Source organism: Balaenoptera musculus, chromosome 8 (assembly GCF_009873245.2).
Source record: "Balaenoptera musculus isolate JJ_BM4_2016_0621 chromosome 8, mBalMus1.pri.v3, whole genome shotgun sequence".
Taxonomy (NCBI): Eukaryota; Metazoa; Chordata; class Mammalia; order Artiodactyla; family Balaenopteridae; genus Balaenoptera; species Balaenoptera musculus.
In genome coordinates, this window is record NC_045792.1 from 68,527,511 (window position 1) to 68,545,412 (window position 17,902).

The following is a 17,902-nucleotide window of genomic DNA, read 5'->3' on the forward strand; positions in this document are numbered from 1 at the left end:
TTGATTACAAGTTATCCCAATATGCACATCCTGTTGGTGTGAGTGCACTTTTACAGTTGAATCCAAGATTAGTGAGCAATGGGATGCTCCAGCACACACAGCAATTGGCCAGCCTGAATACTGTTCATCATGGAGAGGAAAAGTCTCAGAAGAGAGGTATGTTTTTCTCCATATATTCCAGAAGTCCCATTTGTAACATCCGATCTACTCTTCCAACTATTTCATATAATTTTTCAAGTAAGGTTAGAATAGAAAGATTTCATGATTGACTAGTTACCTGATTGTTCAGGCTCTATCTATGTGATATTTCAGTCACTCTGTCACAGCAGTTTTAGAACAGTCCTATAACCTCAGCTTAACTCTTCTGAACAGTGGTCATGGAAGGCAAAATATATATGATTATACAGACAGCATATACACTGTGGCAGTTTTTCTTATAGCTTTAGTTTCTTGGGGAAAAAATGATGTTTGAAAGTAAAAATTACTCTAAATACCTACATTACTAAATTCAAATTGATACAGAAAATGTAACATCTGTTATTCATCGAGAAATACAGGGTAATCTGCAACTTTTACTTTTCTGCATTCATTTGAATCTGAATTCCTTGTGATAAAATATCCTAATTAACTAGTAGTCACTGCTTGTGAAACAATGATACTCTACTCAGTATGTCAACAGTTTTGTCTTCAAAGGTATAGATATTTCATTAGCAGTTATTATTCTATCAGTACTATAATACTTTTTCCCTTCCAGGTGCTCATTCAGAATACTCAGTTATTCTTTTGGAATGGGTACTTTGATTAAATCTTTGCCTATTACATATTAAAGTAACCTATTAAATATTCAATTAGCCACAATTATAAGATTTCATGGCTTTTTCTACATGTTCTGAGCCTTCATTTGAGGCACTGATGCCTATTTTTCTAATCTGTAATCAAATGGCCAAGTTTTCTTGACTAACTTTAGGCACTTACAGTGTAATGTTTTCACCTTCTCCATTCTCTGGAGGCCTTTTTTTCTTCCTCAGCTGTGATATAGTCCTTCTTTTCTCCACCCATAGCCAATTGGAATTCTTGGTGTCTTTTGGATTTTGTTTCTTTTTCTTCAAAGACTTTCATGGAAATCTCTTTAATAGCAGTTGGTGAATGAAGACCCTACTGTGAAAAGAAGATGGTTTGCAATGGTTAAAATAGGTCGTCTTTTGAACAGCATCCCACATGACATCTTCTTGTCTGTTTCTTTTGTTTAAGTCTTCATTGTTTAGACATGTCATTATAATCAGCTTTATCACAATACTAAAACAAGAGATTGCAACAAATGAGATAAAGAATATCACAAACCCAAACTGCACATAAAAACCCAAATTCATTTTGTCCGGAACCACATCATTCTAATATGTCTTTTTCCCCCTTCATTTTGGTCACAAGCATGGTTGCTAATAAAAGCCTTTTGTTTTAAAAAGAAAAATGGACATGGTCATCAGTTTGAGGCCTCACCAGTAGTTCTGCTCCTTTAAAAACTCCAAACAGATCCAGAGACCAACAAGGAGACGGCATGCATGTTAATGATACTAATGACAATAATTCGATCAGTGTGGATATGGCACGAGCTGAGCCCAATCACATCATGCGGCTGTGTACAGCATGGTCAACAAAGCCTCAGGATCTTACAAGACCCGTCAATCTGAGAACTGAGATTTACAGGGTCTGCAAAGCACAGCCACAGTTCTCCCCTGCACTCAGACAGTCCTCAAAATGACCCCCCAAAAGTCTTCATTGTTTAGCTGTACGGGAGTCAAAGTTTTGCCCATATAGCTAAGATTGGTGGTTTTCCAGAAATAAGAAAGCAACTTGTCTACATTGATGATCAGGTTGGCTTTTAAGCTGACCCCAGACTTCATTCCATGGCAAGTTTCAGTCCATGACAGTTCACTTTTCACCAAGGAAGCTTTTCATTATACGTGCCTCCTGTAGGCATTATAGGTTCCCTATCCTTTCTCTCTCCACAGCTCTTCCTAGTAGAATTAGATGGGTCAAGCCATGGCCACTGGATTGCACAGTTCCCGGGGGTACTGTTCATACTGTAGCAGAGTTACATGGTGCCCCAGGGGGTTATCCAACACTGCATCCTTGGACCAGGTTCTCCTCAAATTCCCCAGGGCTAAATTGTTCACTATCTGTATGTATGAAATTTTGCAAATCACCATGGTTCTTTGGTATAGTTAATCAAACTGAGTCTTCTTCAAGAGGGATGATCTTTTGGATTTTCATAATGCTAACTTCTTCATTATTCTGAAATTGTTCACTTAATATTTGTATATAAATGCACTTCATGAGATGAAAATCTTTATATCAGGTGGCCTGGATGCTTTACTGTGTCCAAGAGGGTATTTTCCTGTGCTCCTGCAGCTGCCTTCATCTCAGATGGTGACAAGTCATCCTTTCAGGTGCTCTGGCTGAAAGACTTCTTTGATGGGTACCTGATCCTGCCTTTCTCTCACAACTCATATTGAGTTCAATAGCACATCAGCTTATCTCCAACTTCCATTTAAACATCTGTATTAGTTCTTTTGGACATGTTTTTTCTTTACTACATCCCATGAGAAAACTTTATAAATTGCATCTAAAGCTTTATAAATTGCATCTAAAATTGAGAGCTGAGTTAGAACTAACATTTAAAGAAAAAGAAAGGACAATGGTACTGAAACTATTCCAGTCCAGGGACAAACATGGAAGGCTTGCAATTTATTTCAAGAAATTAGTATAGCATTAATACAAATTCTGTCCTGGAAGCCTTGAACCCACAGCCTGAGGGTAGATATCCCATGTGGTGGGGTCATACCTCAGGTCCAGAGGGAGTTGTGTGGAGATCTGTTCTACTGTAGGAGGTACCTCCTGGTCAGAGATGACTGTTTACTTTTTTTAAAAAAAATCAGTCTGACAATATTTGTCTTTTTTTTTTTAATTTTTAATTTAATTTTATTTATTTTTTTATACACCAGGTTCTTATTAGTCATCCATTTTATACACATCAGTGTATACATGTCAATCCCAATCGCCCAATTCAGCACACCACCATCCCCACCCCACTGCAGCTTTCCCCCTTGGTGTCCATACGTTTGTTCTCTACATCTGTGTCTCAACGTCTGCCCTGCAAACCGGTTCATCTGTACCATTTTTCTAGGTTCCACATACATGCGTTAATATACCATATTTGTTTTTCTCTTTCTGACTTACTTCACTCTGTATGACAGTCTCTAGATCCATCCATGTCTCAATAAATGACTCAATTTCGTTCCTTTTCATGGCTGAGTAATATTCCATTCTGTATATATACCACAACTTCTTTATCCATTCATCTGTTGATGGGCATTTAGGTTGCTTCCATGACCTGGCTATTGTAAATAGTGCTGCAATGAACATTGGGGTGCATGTGTCTTTTTGAATTATGGTTTTCTCTGGGTATATGCCCAGTAGTGGGATTGCTGGGTCATATGGTAATTCTAATTTTAGTTTTTTAAGGAACCTCCATACTGTTCTCCATAGTGGCTGTATCAATTTACATTCCCACCAACAGTGCAAGAGGGTTCCCTTTTCTGCACACCCTCTCCAGCATTTCTTGTCTGTAGATTTTCTGATGATGCCCATTCTAACTGGTGTGAGGTGATACCTCATTGTAGTTTTGATTTGCATTGCATTTCTCTAATAATTAGTGATGTTGAGCAGCTTTTCATGTGGTTCCTGGCCATCTGTATGTCTTCTTTGGAGAAATGTCTATTTAGGTTTTCTGCCCATTTTTGGATTGGGTTGTTTGTTTCTTTAATATTGAGCTGCATGAGCTGTTTATATACTTTGGAGATTAATCGTTTGTCCGTCGATTCGTTTGCAAATATTTTCTCCCATTCTGAGGGTTGTCTTTTCGTCTTGTTTATGGTTTCCTTTGCTGTGCAAAAGCTTTTAAGTTTCATTAGGTCCCATTTGTTTATTTTTGTTTTTATTTCCATTACTCTAGGAGGTGGATCAAAAAAGATCTTGCTGTGATTTATGTCGTAGAGTGTTCTGCCTATGTTTTCCTCTAAGAGTTTTATAGTGTCCAGTCTTACATTTAGGTCTCTAATCCAGTTTGAGTTTATTTTTGTGTATGGTGTTAGGGGGTGTTCTAATTTCATTCTTTTACAGGTAGCTGTCCAGTTTTCCCAGCACCACTTCTTGAAGAGACTGTCTTTTCTCCATTGTGTATCCTTGCCTCCTTTGTCATAGATTAGTTGACCATAGGTGCGTGGGTTTATCTCTGGGCTTTCTATCCTGTTCCATTGATCTATATGTCTGTTTTTGTGCCAGTACCATACTGTCTTGATTACTGTAGCTTTGTAGTATAGTCTGAAGTCAGGGAGTCTGATTCCTCCAGCTCCGTTTTTTTCCCTCAAGGCTGCTTTGGCTATTCGGGGTCTTTTGTGTCTCGATACAAATTTTAAGATTTTTTGTTCTAGTTCAGTAAAAAATGCCATTGGTAATTTGATAGGGATTGCATTGAATCTTTAGATTGCTTTGGATAGTATAGTCATTTTCACAATATTGATTCTTCCAATCCAAGAACATGGTATATCTCTCCATCTGTTGGTATCATCTTTAATTTCTTTCATCAGTGTCTTACAGTTTTCTGCATACAGGTCTTTTGTCTCCCTAGGTAGGTTTATTCCTAGGTATTTTATTCTTTTTGTTGCAGTGGTAAATGGGAGTGTTTCCTTAATTTCTCTTTCAGATTTTTCATCATTAGTGTATAAGAATGCAAGAGATTTCTATGCATTAATTTTGTATCCTGCAACTTCACCAAATTCATTGATTAGCTCTAGTAGTTTTCTGGTGGCATCTTTAGGATTCTCTATGTATAGTGTCATGTCATCTACAAACAGTGACAGTTTTACTTCTTCTTTTCCAATTTGTATTCCTTTTATTTCTTTTTCTTCTCTAATTGCCACGGCTAAGACCTCCAAAACTATGTTGAATAATAGTGGCAAGAGTGGACATCCTTGTCTTCTTCCTGATCTTAGAGGAAATGCTTTCAGTTTTTCACCATTGAGAATGATGTTTGCTGTGGGTTTGTTGTATATGGCCTTTATTATGTTGAGGTAGGTTCCCTCTATGCCCACTTTCTGGAGAGTTTTTATCATAAATTGGTGTTGGATTTTGTCAAAAGCTTTTTCTGCATCTACTGAGATGATCATATGGTTTTTATTCTTCACTTTTTTAATATGGTGTATCACATTGATTGATTTGCATATATTGAAGAATCCTTGCATCCCTGGGATAAATCCCACTTGATCGTGGTGTATGATCCTTTAAATGTGTTGTTGGATTCTGTTTGCTAGTATTTTGTCGAGGATTTTTGCATCTATATTCATCAGTGATATTGGTCTGTAATTTTGTTTTTTTGTAGTATCTTTGTCTGGTGTTGGTATCAGGCTGATGGTGGCCTCATAGAATGAGTTTGGGAGTGTTCCTTCCTCTGCAATTTTTTGGAAGAGTTTGAGAAGGATGGGTGTTAGCTCCTCTCTAAATGTTTGATAGAATTCACCTGTGAAGCCATCTGGTCCTGGACTTTTGTTTGTTGGAAGATTTTTAATCACAGTTTCAATTTCATTACTTGTGATTGGTCTATTCATATTTTCTATTTCTTCCTGTTTCAATCTTGGAAGGTTATACCTTTCTAAGAATTTGTCCATTTCTTCCAAGTTGTCCATGTTGTTGGCATAGAGTTGCTTGTAGTAGTCTCTTAGGATGCTTTGTATTTCTGTGGTTTCTGTTGTAACTTCTCCTTTTTCATTTCTAATTTTATTGATTTGAGTCCTCTCCCTCTTTTTCTTGATGAGTCTGGCTAATGGTTTATCAATTTTGTTTATCTTCTCAAAGAACAAGCTTTTAGTTTTATTGATCTTTGCTATTGTTTTCTTTGTTTCTGTTTCATTTATTTCTGCTCTGATCTTTATGATTTCTTTCCTTCTGCTAACTTTGGGTTTTGTTTGTTCTTCTTTCTCTAGTTCCTTTACGTGTAGGGTTAGATTTTTTATTTGAGATTTTTCTTGTTTCTTGAGGTAGGCTTGTATAGCTATAAACTTCCCTCTTAGAACTGCTTTTGCTGCATCCTATAGGTTTTGGGTCGTCCTGTTTTCATTGTCATTTGTCTCTAGGTATTTTTTGAGTTCTTCAGTGATCTCTTGGTTATTTAGTAACATATTGTTTAGCCTCCTTGTGTTTGTGTTTTTTATGTATTTTTTCCCTGTAATTCATTTCTAATCTCATAGCGTTGTGGTCAGAAAAGATGCTTGATATGATTTCAATTTTCTTAAATTTACTGAGGCTTGATTTGTGACCCAAGATGTGCTCTATCCTGGAGAATGTAACATGTGCACTTGAGAAGAAAGTGTAATCTGCTGTTTTTGGATGGAATGTCCTATAAATGTCAATTAAATCTATCTGGTTTATTGTGTCATTTAAAGCTTCTGTTTCCTTATTTATTTTCATTTTGGATGATCTGTCCATTGGTGTAAGTGAGGTGTTAAAGTCCCCCACTATTATTGTGTTACTGTCGATTTCCTCTTTTAGAGCTGTTAGCAGTTACCTTACATATTGAGGTGCTCCTATGTTGGGTGCATATATATTTATAATTGTTATATCTTCTTCTTGGATTGATCCCATGGTCATTATGTAGTGTCCTTCCTTGTCTCTTGTAACATTCTTTATTTTAAAGTCTATTTTATGTGATATGAGTATTGCCACTCCAGGTTTATTGTGATTCCCATTTGTGTTGAATATCTTTTTCTATCCCCTCACTTTCAGTCTGTATGTGTCCCTAGGTCTGAAGTGGGTCTCTTGTAGACAGCATATATATGGGTCTTCTTTTTGTATCCATTCGGCAAGCCTGTGTCTTTTGGTTGGAGCATTTAATCCATTCACGTTTAAGGTAATTATCGATATGTATGTTCCTATGACCATTTTCTTAATTGTTTTGAGTTTGTTTTTGTAGATCCTTTTCTTCTCTTGTGTTTCCCACTTAGAGAAGTTCCTTTAGCATTTGTTGTAGAGCTGGTTTGGTGGTGCTGAATTCTCTTAGCTTTTGCTTGTCTGTAAACCTTTTGATTTCTCCATCGAATCTGAATGAGACCCTTGCCAGGTAGAGTAATCTTGGTTGTAGGTTTTTCCCTTTCATCACTTTAAGTATATCATGCCACTCCCTTCTGGCTTGTAGAGTTTCTGCTGAGAAATCAGCTGTTAACCTTATGGGAGTTCCCTTGTATGTTATTTGTCATTTTCCCTTGCTGCTTTCAATAATTATTCTTTGTCTTTAATTTTTGCCAATTTGTTTACTATGTGTCTAAGCATGTTTCTCCTTGGGTTTATGCTGTATGGGACTCACTGTGCTTCCTGCACTTGGGTGGCTATTTCCTTTCCCATGTTAGGGAAGTTTTCAACTATAATCTCTTCAAATATTTTCTCTGGTCCTTTCTCTCTCTCTTCTCCTTCTGGGACCCCTATAATGTGAATGTTGTTGCGTTTAATGTTGTCCCAGAGGTCTCTTAGGCTGTCTTCATTTCTTTTCATTCTTTTTTCTTTAGTCTGTTCTGCAGCAGTGAATTCTACCATTCTGTCTTCCAGGTCACTTATCCGTTCTTCTGCCTCAGTTATTCTGCTATTGATTCCTTCTAGTGTAGTTTTCATTTCAGTTATTGTATTGTTCATCTCTGTTTGTTTGTTCTTTAATTCTTCTAGGTCTTTGTTAAACATTTCTTTCATCTTCTCGATCTTTGCCTCCATTCTTTTTCTGAGGTCCTGGATCATCTTCACTATCATTATTCTGAATTCTTTTTCTGGAAAGTTGCCTATCTCCACTTCGTTTAGTTGTTTTTCTGGGGTTTTATCTTGTTCCTTCATCTGGTACATAGCCCTCTGCCTTTTCATCTTGTCTATCTTTCTGTGAATGTGGTTTTTGTTCCACAGGCTGCAGGATTGTAGTTCTTCTTGCTTCTGCTGTCTGCCCTCTGGTGGATGATGCTGTCTAAGAGCCTTGTGTAAGTTTCCTGATGGGAGGCACTGGTGGTGGGTAGAGCTGACTGTTCAATATTTGTCTTTAAATAGATCAAATCTATCTATATTTATTATAACTATTTTTTTTACCACCTTATTTTGTGTTTCCTATGTGTCTTACCTTTTCTTTCTTTTCTTTCTTCTTGCCCCTTTTGAATTGAGTATTTTTTCCCTCATATTTTTCATGTTCATTTAATTTGTCTTCTTTTACTGGGTATCCTGGAAAAGTATCACGCATGGTTAACTTGTCAAAGTAAAAAAATTAAACAATATATTTACTACCATCCCAAGCATTACAAGGACCTTAGAATATTTTACCTTCAATCAATCCTTGCCAGACAATTGTTATAGTTTTGGCCTATTTATCCTTGGTTTTTTCCTAACCCAAAAGACATAATTATATTGTTTTATATAATTAAGTTTTTTTAGATTTATATAATTACCAACTTCTATGCTCATCATTCCTACTTATATCTCAGACATTCCATCTTAGGTAAATTTTTTTAGAGAAATTTTTGCCCAAGTCTATGCGGAGACATTTACAAGGATGTGTAGAGTAGCATCCTCTGCAATATCCCAGACTGGAGAAAATCCAAATGTCCATTCAGCAGTATTATAGGTAATTTGTTTCTTTCAGTGGAAATCTATAAAACAGTGAAAAATGATTGAACTCCAGCTGTGCGGAAAAATGAATAAATCTTGTTGAGCAAAAAAGGAATGTCACAAAGTTCATGCATCCATTTATATGAAGTTCAAAAAATGCATAACTGAATACTATGTTGTTTAAAGATACAATAATATGTGGTAAAATATAAAGAAGAACAAGGAAATACTAAGTACAAAATTCAAGATGACAGTTACTTCTGAGGGAGATGGAAAGGGGCTGGCATCTGAGAAGGGGACACAGGCACATATACTAATAATGTTCTTTTTTAAAAATTTGTTGATGAGTACAAAAACGTGTGCTCCATGCCTTCAAGTTGTAGCAGAGATATTTCATCTGTTCCCTCCCAGGTCTCTACCCCCTTGAACTTAGGCAAGGCCATGTGACTCTTCCAAGCCGATGAGCTGTAGGCAGAACTGGTGTGTGTGTGTGTGTGTGTGTGTGTGTGTGTGTGTGTGTGTGTGTATGCATGAGATTTCTGGGCCAAAGAATGGAAAAGTTGGTGTGTGATTTCCAGCTGACTCTTTCCCTTCCATGGCTTCATGTTGAGATGAAGGGGCCACAATATCGAAGTAGCCTGAATCACTGAATTTCATTATTTTGAAGAATTATCATAAGGAGGTATCTGGATCAGCAGTGGATTTTTGCAGAGTAAGAAATCCATGTTTGTTATGTTAAGCCACTGGCATTTCAGGCTTGTTTGTCACTGCAGTATAACCTGGCCTATATAGACGAATACACATGCTTTTACAAATGTTCTCTTGTGTTTACTCAATATTTAATAAAGTCAGTTTAGAAGGTCCACATTCAACATTTCAAACAATGCAAACAAGTAAAGAAAAAGTACTACCCAAGACTTGGGTATAAATCAGTCATAACGATTTCCAAATTCTTCCAGTTTGAATGATAATGAAAACTGACAGGCTGAACTGCTGACCTACTAGTCTAGAGAAGAGTGAGTGGGTCAGAGATAAGTGGGCATTCATTAGAATCAGCTGGATGGGGTTTGGCCCGGGATGGCCTTTGCTGCCTCTGGCCTGCTTTGCATCCTGTTGAACTTGGCCACGTGTGTACATCTGGGTTCCCCAGTGAAGCTGAACATTCCTTAAGGCAGGGATCATGGTGCCTTTTGCATCTCCCTGCTGTACCCACCTGGCTCCCGGTCTGTGAGTGACCCAGAAGTACTTGTTGCATTGAGCTCAGGAAGTCTACCTTTCCACTTCAGCTGAAATTCTTGACAGCCGCCACATCCTCTCTACCTTCTCCTACTTTGCCACGCACATTTGGCCCGGGAGGCCTGCCCAATGAGACCCCGGGGACACAGTTTTCTAAGAAAAGCTGACTTCTCCTGCAGGGGGGATTTGCCAGCCGGCGGATGTCATGCGAGACAGATTGCAGACGCCTCGCAGCCGTGGCCATCAGAATCAGAAATGCTTGCCTGCCAATCAGCATTACTGTGAGGAGCTGTGACATGACAGTTGTCTGACTTGTCTTAATACGTTCTAATCTTGCAAACTAATTTTGCTCCCCCACTTGGCCGTCCCCGCATTGTTTGTCCTGCCAGGGCTCTCACCATCCATCAATCTTAGTTAGTGGCCTGCTCCTACCCTACAGCTCAGAGTGTCCCCAGTCCCACTGAGACACCCGTAACCCCCTCGACAAAGTTTCCTTTGCAATCAGCCCTGTAAGAATGTGGTCATCTGGTTCAGAACAAAGATGCATGTCCTTGTCTAGGGGGGGCTGACAAATGGCCATTGTCTGGTAATGTTTTTCAGGATGGCTTTTCTGGGTGGAAATATTCCCCCAGACATAAGGAGACCATTGTGGACCCAGTTGTCATTTATGAGCCGGTGAAACATGTTAAATTTGTTGGCATCAAACTCACTGACCTTCCTTTGGACTTAAGTTTCCCCCTCTGGATGTAGAGGTCCGGGCTACTTGATCTCCGAGGTATTTCTTGTCTCTGAAATTTGATTACTTTAGTCTGTCATTTTATGGCTACTGATTCTCCTGTGTCTGGTAACAGTCATTCTCTCCATTCCCTTTAGGTTACTGTTGTAACATGTTCGAGGTGAATGGGATGTTACAAACCCCTTGAGGATCTGATGAAAAATACAAACTTCCTCCTTAGAAAAATGCACTAGCATAACATTTGTACTTGAAATTTCCTGAGGTTTGTAACCCCTAAAGCCCATGCATAGTCCCTAGATTGAGAGACAGTAATTTTAATTGTGTCCTGATTTTATTTCTTACTCTGCCATTTACTTTAATTTTAAACTTGCAAACCATTTTTTTTTTTTGCATTTACCCCCAACTTTTTTTTCTGAAAAATTTCAAAACTACAGAAAAATGGAAAGAAAAGTACAATGGCCATCCATATACCCTGCAGCTAGGTTCGCCAGATGTGACATTTGTTCTTTCTTTCCCCCCCTCCTCCTTCTTCCCCAACCCCTTCTTCTTTTTTTTTTTTTTTTTTTTTAAACATATTTATTTATTTATTTGGCTGTCCCAGGTCTTAGTTGCACATGCAGGATCTTTAGTTGCGGCATGCGGGATCTAGTTCCCTGACCAGGGATCAAACCTGGGCCCCCTGCATTGGGAGTGCAGAGTCTTAACCACTGGACCACCAGGGACGTCCCCCAACCCCTTCTTCTTCGTCACTGTCTACATCTCCTCCTTTTCCTCCTCTCCTCTTCCGCCTCCTTCACTAACTTCATTTTCTTCTGAATCATCTGAAAATAAGTTGCAGAGATCATTTAAATACTTTTCAAATGCAAGTGGGCTCTAAATTTGAAATGGAGACATAGGTAACTGTAATTGCCTTTGTCTGGGAAGTCCTCATAGGAAAGAACGGATGCACGTGGGGACTCCTGGACCCTCAGATCCAGCCTGACTTGGCCCTTCTGTCATGGAATGGAGACATTCACTGCATGAAGTCACACATCCCAGTGCACAACAAAAGAGCATTCATCCAGTGTATTCTAAACACTTCTTATATAGCAAGCCTTATGCTGGAGGCTGAGTCTTTGGAGATGAATGAAACCCAGCCCCTTCCCTGTACTCTTCACTGTCTCATGGGATGATAAGACAAAGATAATGGCAAAAGAAAGCAGACCTGACCAGTGCCACATTAGTGTCCTAGATAAGGTGCTGTGGGGAGGAACAAAACACTTCCACTGGGAATAAGGGTCTGGGGAGGGGGTAAAAAAGATCATGAAAGGGGTGACATTTACCCTAGTTCTTGAAGGATGGGCACTTGGTGTAGGTTACAGTGTGAGCAGAGACACAGAGATGGCTTGGAAGGGGTGCATATGAGCCATGAGGGACACAGATCTCCTTGAACTTGGATCATTTTCTCTCCTACTGGCCTGTCCCCACATGAGTCCATGCCCTCCCGCAACACCGCCAAAAAACCCCTTTGGGAGCATCCCCATGAGGAAGTGGCACTCATTCCTGGAACTCTTCTTTCTTTCATGATGAGAGAGAGAAGCAGACCCTTTCTGCTTGCAGGACACTTGGAAAAGGAGCAGGTGGTGTGTGTGGACTGGCCTCCCCGCCCCGGGCTTGCCTCAGCTGCCTCCTCCGCCACGACCGCCAGCCTGGAGTGTTCACCAGTTCGGAAATCCGCTGAAAAGCAAGAAGCACGTGTGATTTTCTGAAGAGCCACAAGAGGGGGAAGTGTGAACACAAATGAAAAAAGGAAAGACCCAGAGGGAAAAAAAAAAAAAAAACAACCCACCCCAGCTGGGAAATGAACAGCTTTTCCGAGGCCCTCATTCCTGCTGCCAGGCTAGCAGTTTCAGTCTGTACTGTTTCTCTGTCTCTGTCTCTCTCTGTCACTGTTCTTTCTCTGCCCTTCTCTCACTTGGCCTCTCACTTTCTCTCTGGAATTCCTTTGGAAAATATGTAAATCCATCTTGCTGCCTCTAGGTTTAAAAATCAATTGCACGATTCCGACATGGGGAAAGCCCAAGATCTGAGGGGGTTTGACTTTAATCTTCATATCAGTCGATGGGGAGTTTTAGCAGCTAAACTCCTCTCTCCTCACAACAGCCAAACAGAAAAACCTAAATGAAAACCAGTGCAGTTTTGGTCACAGTAATTATAACAGCTAATACTTGTCTCAAATTCCTTGTGCCAGAAACTGCTGTCAATGCTTTACGTGGATGAACCCTGTTAATCCTCCTAGCTACCCCCTGAGGTAGGTACTATCATTATCACCGTTTTATCTGAGGCACAGAGATGTCAAGGAGTTTGGGCAATATCATACAGTTTTAGTGTCAGAGCTGAGATTTGAACTGGGCAGTTTGGTTCCAGGCTCTCTGCTCTCTTCAACTCTCCATCGTAGCTGGATCTTATGATTAATGAGTGTATAGTGTTCCCAACAAGGGACATGGTGGCCCTAAAACAGTCTGCCATGGTCACAACAGATCTGAAAGCATATTTTAAGAGAGGTTGTTATATTGGGAGCTGCTGCAGATGAAGGGCAACCAGACTGATGGAAATAAGGTAATATGAGACTAATTGAATCAAGTGAGGGGGTTTAGCTCTCTAATATTTGCAGAGACTCTGAGACCTCTCTTCTTTCCCGGAGACTCAGTGACTTTCATCCTGACGCCCATGGAGCTTTCCTGGGCAGGAGAACCACCTCTTGCTTGTTTGGTCCAGGCTTTCTGATTCTGATTTGTCCCCAGACGGGCAGGTATCCCATGATCTGTGAAGAAGATTGATCTGAGGTCATTTTGTGCTCCACTCTGCTGTCCGATAAGGGTGTGTATACCAGTGATGAAATGAAATCTGAGATTTACTCATGTGTCATTGCAGGCATACCAGGGCAGCCTTTCTCTTAAAAAAGGTGCTGTTTTATTAGTATAAACACAAAGCGTGTTTAATACAGGAAATTTAGAAATTATAGAAAAGTATGGAGAAGGATCTCTCACATTGACCCACCACCCTGAGAAAGCCAGGGTTAACACTTTATTTTATTTCCTTCTTTTTTTTTTTTTTTAAATGCATATATCTTTGTCCACACTCTTCTTAATGGTCCTGAAAGGGGTCCTTCCTGGAAGAGCCATAAAGAAATCTGAGAGAAATGTCACAGTTCATTATGCAGCATGAGGCAGAGCTTCCTCCAGCCTCAAAAGAACGTCTCTGGTGGAAATATTTCCACATCATTCTGAAAGAGAGCAGTGATGTGATTTCTTCTAGGATCTCCTGTAGAGGGTAGGGATTTCTTGGGCACAGAACAGGGTGTGGACTATTCAAACTTCATAGTACCAGAGAAAGGCATGGGGAAGAGGACATATTGCCTAGACGCTGCTGTGGGCTAGGCACAGGGCTGGCACTGTACTCACTTGTTTACTTATTCAAGAAAGACCTGAGTACCTATAGTGATGAGCACTGGAGATGCTCACTGGACCTGCATGGATCCTGCCCCGAGGGAGAAAACAGTTTCCAGAGGGAGGCTGGCAGTAATCAGTGGAGGAAACAGCCAAGAAGATAACTGGGAGGGATCTGGTCTAGCCTGAGGCAGGGGTGGGGGTGGTCAGGAAAAGCTTGCCCAAAGGAAGGGGGACTGCGTCCAAATTCTAAAGACTCCCTTTAATCCTCCCATGTTGCCCTACAGCAAAGACACCCCATCAGAAGTGGGAGCCAATTTCTCATGGGCTCTTTAACTCCTTAAGAGTCTAATTTATCCCACAGAGTAGTGAAAGGAACATTAATCAAGATAAAAGAAGCTACATGCTGAGCTTGAAGCATAAACAAAGAAGGATCCAGAAGAGGGAGCAACTATATCTTAAGGGATAGTGAAAACTTTACAGGGGAGGTGATGTTTGATATGGGTTTTAAAGGATGAATAGGAGCTTGTCAGTCAAAAGTTGTGGAGAAAGGTAATTCACTAGTATCGAGGAAAACATATGAAAGAACACAGAGATAAGAGACAGCAAGAGAGGAGATAGCAGGATAGGGGAACAGGGAGTAGTGGAGGGTAGGGGTGGGGGATGGCTAGGAGGGATAACAGGAGGTACACCTGGAAAGGTAGTCTAGATCCAGGGTGAAGATCTTTGGATGTCATGCTAAGAAGCTTGAACTTATATCTGTGGGAAAGGGGGATTAGCCGAGCTTTTCTTTTTAAACTTTAATTTCTTAATTATATGAGCAATATATATTTGTTTTCAAAGAATTAGATAATGCAGATAAACATAAAATCACTTGTAATACTACCAAAGATAACTACTGGCAAAAATTTGATCTTTGTCTCTCCAGAATTCTATTTATCTATCGATCTATCTCACAGTCTATCCATCTTTTATCCATCTGTATCTTAAAAAAGAACATACCATATATACAATTTAGCTTTTTAAAATTTATTTAATAGAGGACAGACATTTTTAAATTGTCAACAAACATGTCCCCTGGTCTCATCCCTTTTATGGCTGCATGGTATTTTATTGCATGGATGCATATATAATTTGTATTTAATCAGTCTTCTATTCTTAGGGACTTGGATGACTTTCAATTTTCTCTATTGTAAACAATTCTGTAACAAAACTCTTTGCAAGTAAATACTCGTATAATTTTCTGATTCTTTCCTTTGGATAAATCCACAGGAGTGTAATTTATAGCTCCTTAGAATTTTGGATGTTTAAATATTCAGGAAAGGTTTTAAACAGAGAAGCAGCTATAAGATTTTTTATGTAGAAAGATCACTCTGGCTGCTGGATGCTGGGAGAAGTCAGGGAACAAACTGCTGCAGGAATTAATTGAGGGATGATGAAGACTTGAGGAAGAGAAATGAGAGAGAAATTTAGGAGATAAAAATCGATAGAAATAATTGTAATGAATGACAAAGTTAAAGAGCATAATGTAAATATCAAGTGGAAAAATTTAAGGCAGTGATATTCTCTCCTTTAAGAAATGGAGGAAGAGAAGTCTTATGGGCTTAATTGTGTTCCCCCCCAAATTCATATGCTGAAGTCCTAACCCCTAGTACTTTAGAATGTGACTGTATTTGGAATGAGGTCTTTAAAGAAGTAATGAAGTTAAAATGAGGTCGCTAGGGTGGGTCCTAACCAAATATAACTGGTGTCTATACAAAAAGAGGAAACTTGGACAAGGGTAGACACAGAGGGAAGGCCATGTGAAGACAAGGGGAGAAGACAATCATCCACAAGCCAAGCAGAGATGTCTGAGAAGGAACCAACCCTGCCAACACTTTGATTTCTGATTTCTGGCCTCCAAAATTGTGAGAAGATAAATTTCTATTGTTTAAGTCACCCAGTCCGTGGTACAGTAGTCTCCCCTCATCCACGGTTTCGCTTGCCAGGTTTCAGTTACCTGCAGTCAACCGTGGTCAGAAAATATTAAATGGAAACTTCCAGAAATAAACAATTCATACGTTTTATATTGCTCACCATTCTGAGTAGCATGATGAAATCTTTCACCACCCCATGCCATCCTGTTTCATGCTTTTCAGATGTGAACCGTCCCTTTGTCCAGCACAGCCTGCCCATTGGTCACTTAGTAGCCGTCTAGGCTATAAGACCCGACTGTCCTGGTGTCGCAGTGCTTGTGTTCAAGTCCTCCTTATTTTATTTAATAAAGTTTCCAAAGTGCAAGAATAGTGATGCTGGCAATTCAGATCTGCCAAAGAGAAGCCGTAGAGTGCTTTCTATAAGTGAAAAGGTGAAAGTCCTTAACTTAATAAGGAAAGAAAATAAAAATCATATACCGAAGTTACTAAGATCTATGGTAAGAACGAATCACCTATCTGTGAAATTGTGAAGAAAAAGAAATCTGTGCTAGTTTTACTCTCGTTCCTCAAACTGCAAAAGTTATGGCCACGTTGCATGATAGGTGCTTAAGTTAAGATGGAACAGGCATTAATTTTGTACAATAAGATGTTTTGAGAGTGAGACCACATTCATGTAACTTTTATTACAGTGTATTATTATAATTATTCTATTTCTTATTAGTTATTGTTATTAATCTCTTACTGTCCTAATTTATAAACTAAACTTTATAGATATGTAGGTATAGGAAAAAACATAGTACAGCTGTCCCTCGGTATCCACAGGGGACTGGTCCCCTGTGGATACCAGAATCCACAGATGCTCAAGTCCCTTATGTGAAATGTCGTAGTATTTGCATATAACCTATACACATCCTAAATCATCTCTAGATGGTTAAATCATCTCTAGATTACTTACAATACCTAATACAATATAAATGCTATGTAAATAGCTGCCAGCACATGGCAAATTCAAGTTTTGCTTTTTGAAACTTTCTGGAATTTTTTTCTTTAATATTTTCAATCCATGATCAATGGATGCACAACCCATGGATGTGGAGGGCCAACTGTATATTTAGGGTTTGGTACTATCTGTGGTTTTAGGCATTCACTGGGGGTCTTGGATCAGATGCCCTGAGGATAAGTGGGGGCTACTATACTATGTTACCGTGGCCCTCGCAAACTAACATCACTAGAAAACAAGGAGAAGGAGAGAAGGGTGGGTTGTAATTTTAAAATGTATTTTGAATCTTCCTTCTACATTTTCTTCATAGCCACTAATGGCTTTGTAATATTTCTGCAGAAAAGAAACTCAGCAGTATAATCAAACTCTGTTTACTAAAGATATAAAAATAGTACAACTAATCAAATCAAAATGGTATTATCAAAGGAATTCCCATCAAGTTTTCTAACCATTTACTAGATAACTCTCTCATTTGATTAAAATTTTTTTCTTTTTTTATGAGCAATTGATCTTTGTAAATTTCCTGCGTGTTCCCAAGGTTAAGTGTTTTAGCGTATAATTATCCTACATTGTGTTTGTGAACCTCCAACAAGCTGCCTTCCATTCTTTGTAGACAATTTCAGCCTTGGGTTTGTTTACCTGAGTATTAACATATTTAAATGCAACTGCAGAATTCTGTTGCTTAATTTCGAGTTGATATGTTGAGATGTTTCAAGAGGAAATTAATGTAGCCGATAAAATAATTTCTATAATTTTTAGGCACTTTAATAGTGTATATAAGGGTACAGCAAGAATGTTATAGAATACAGTTTTGTTCATGAGATTATTAGAAACCTATTTATATCTGGCCCGAGTATTGCTGCTAAACATTCTGTAAAATGTTAGCATTCAGGAAATCCTG

General features: G+C 39.1%; 1 non-coding gene across 1 annotated transcript; it reads right to left on the bottom strand.

Moving 5' to 3' along the window:
- Window positions 1-11,306: 11,306 nt before the first annotated feature.
- Window positions 11,307-11,379, bottom strand: TRNAG-CCC. Its single transcript has one exon. It is a non-coding gene; the product is annotated as a tRNA-Gly (tRNA).
- Window positions 11,380-17,902: the final 6,523 nt, after the last annotated feature.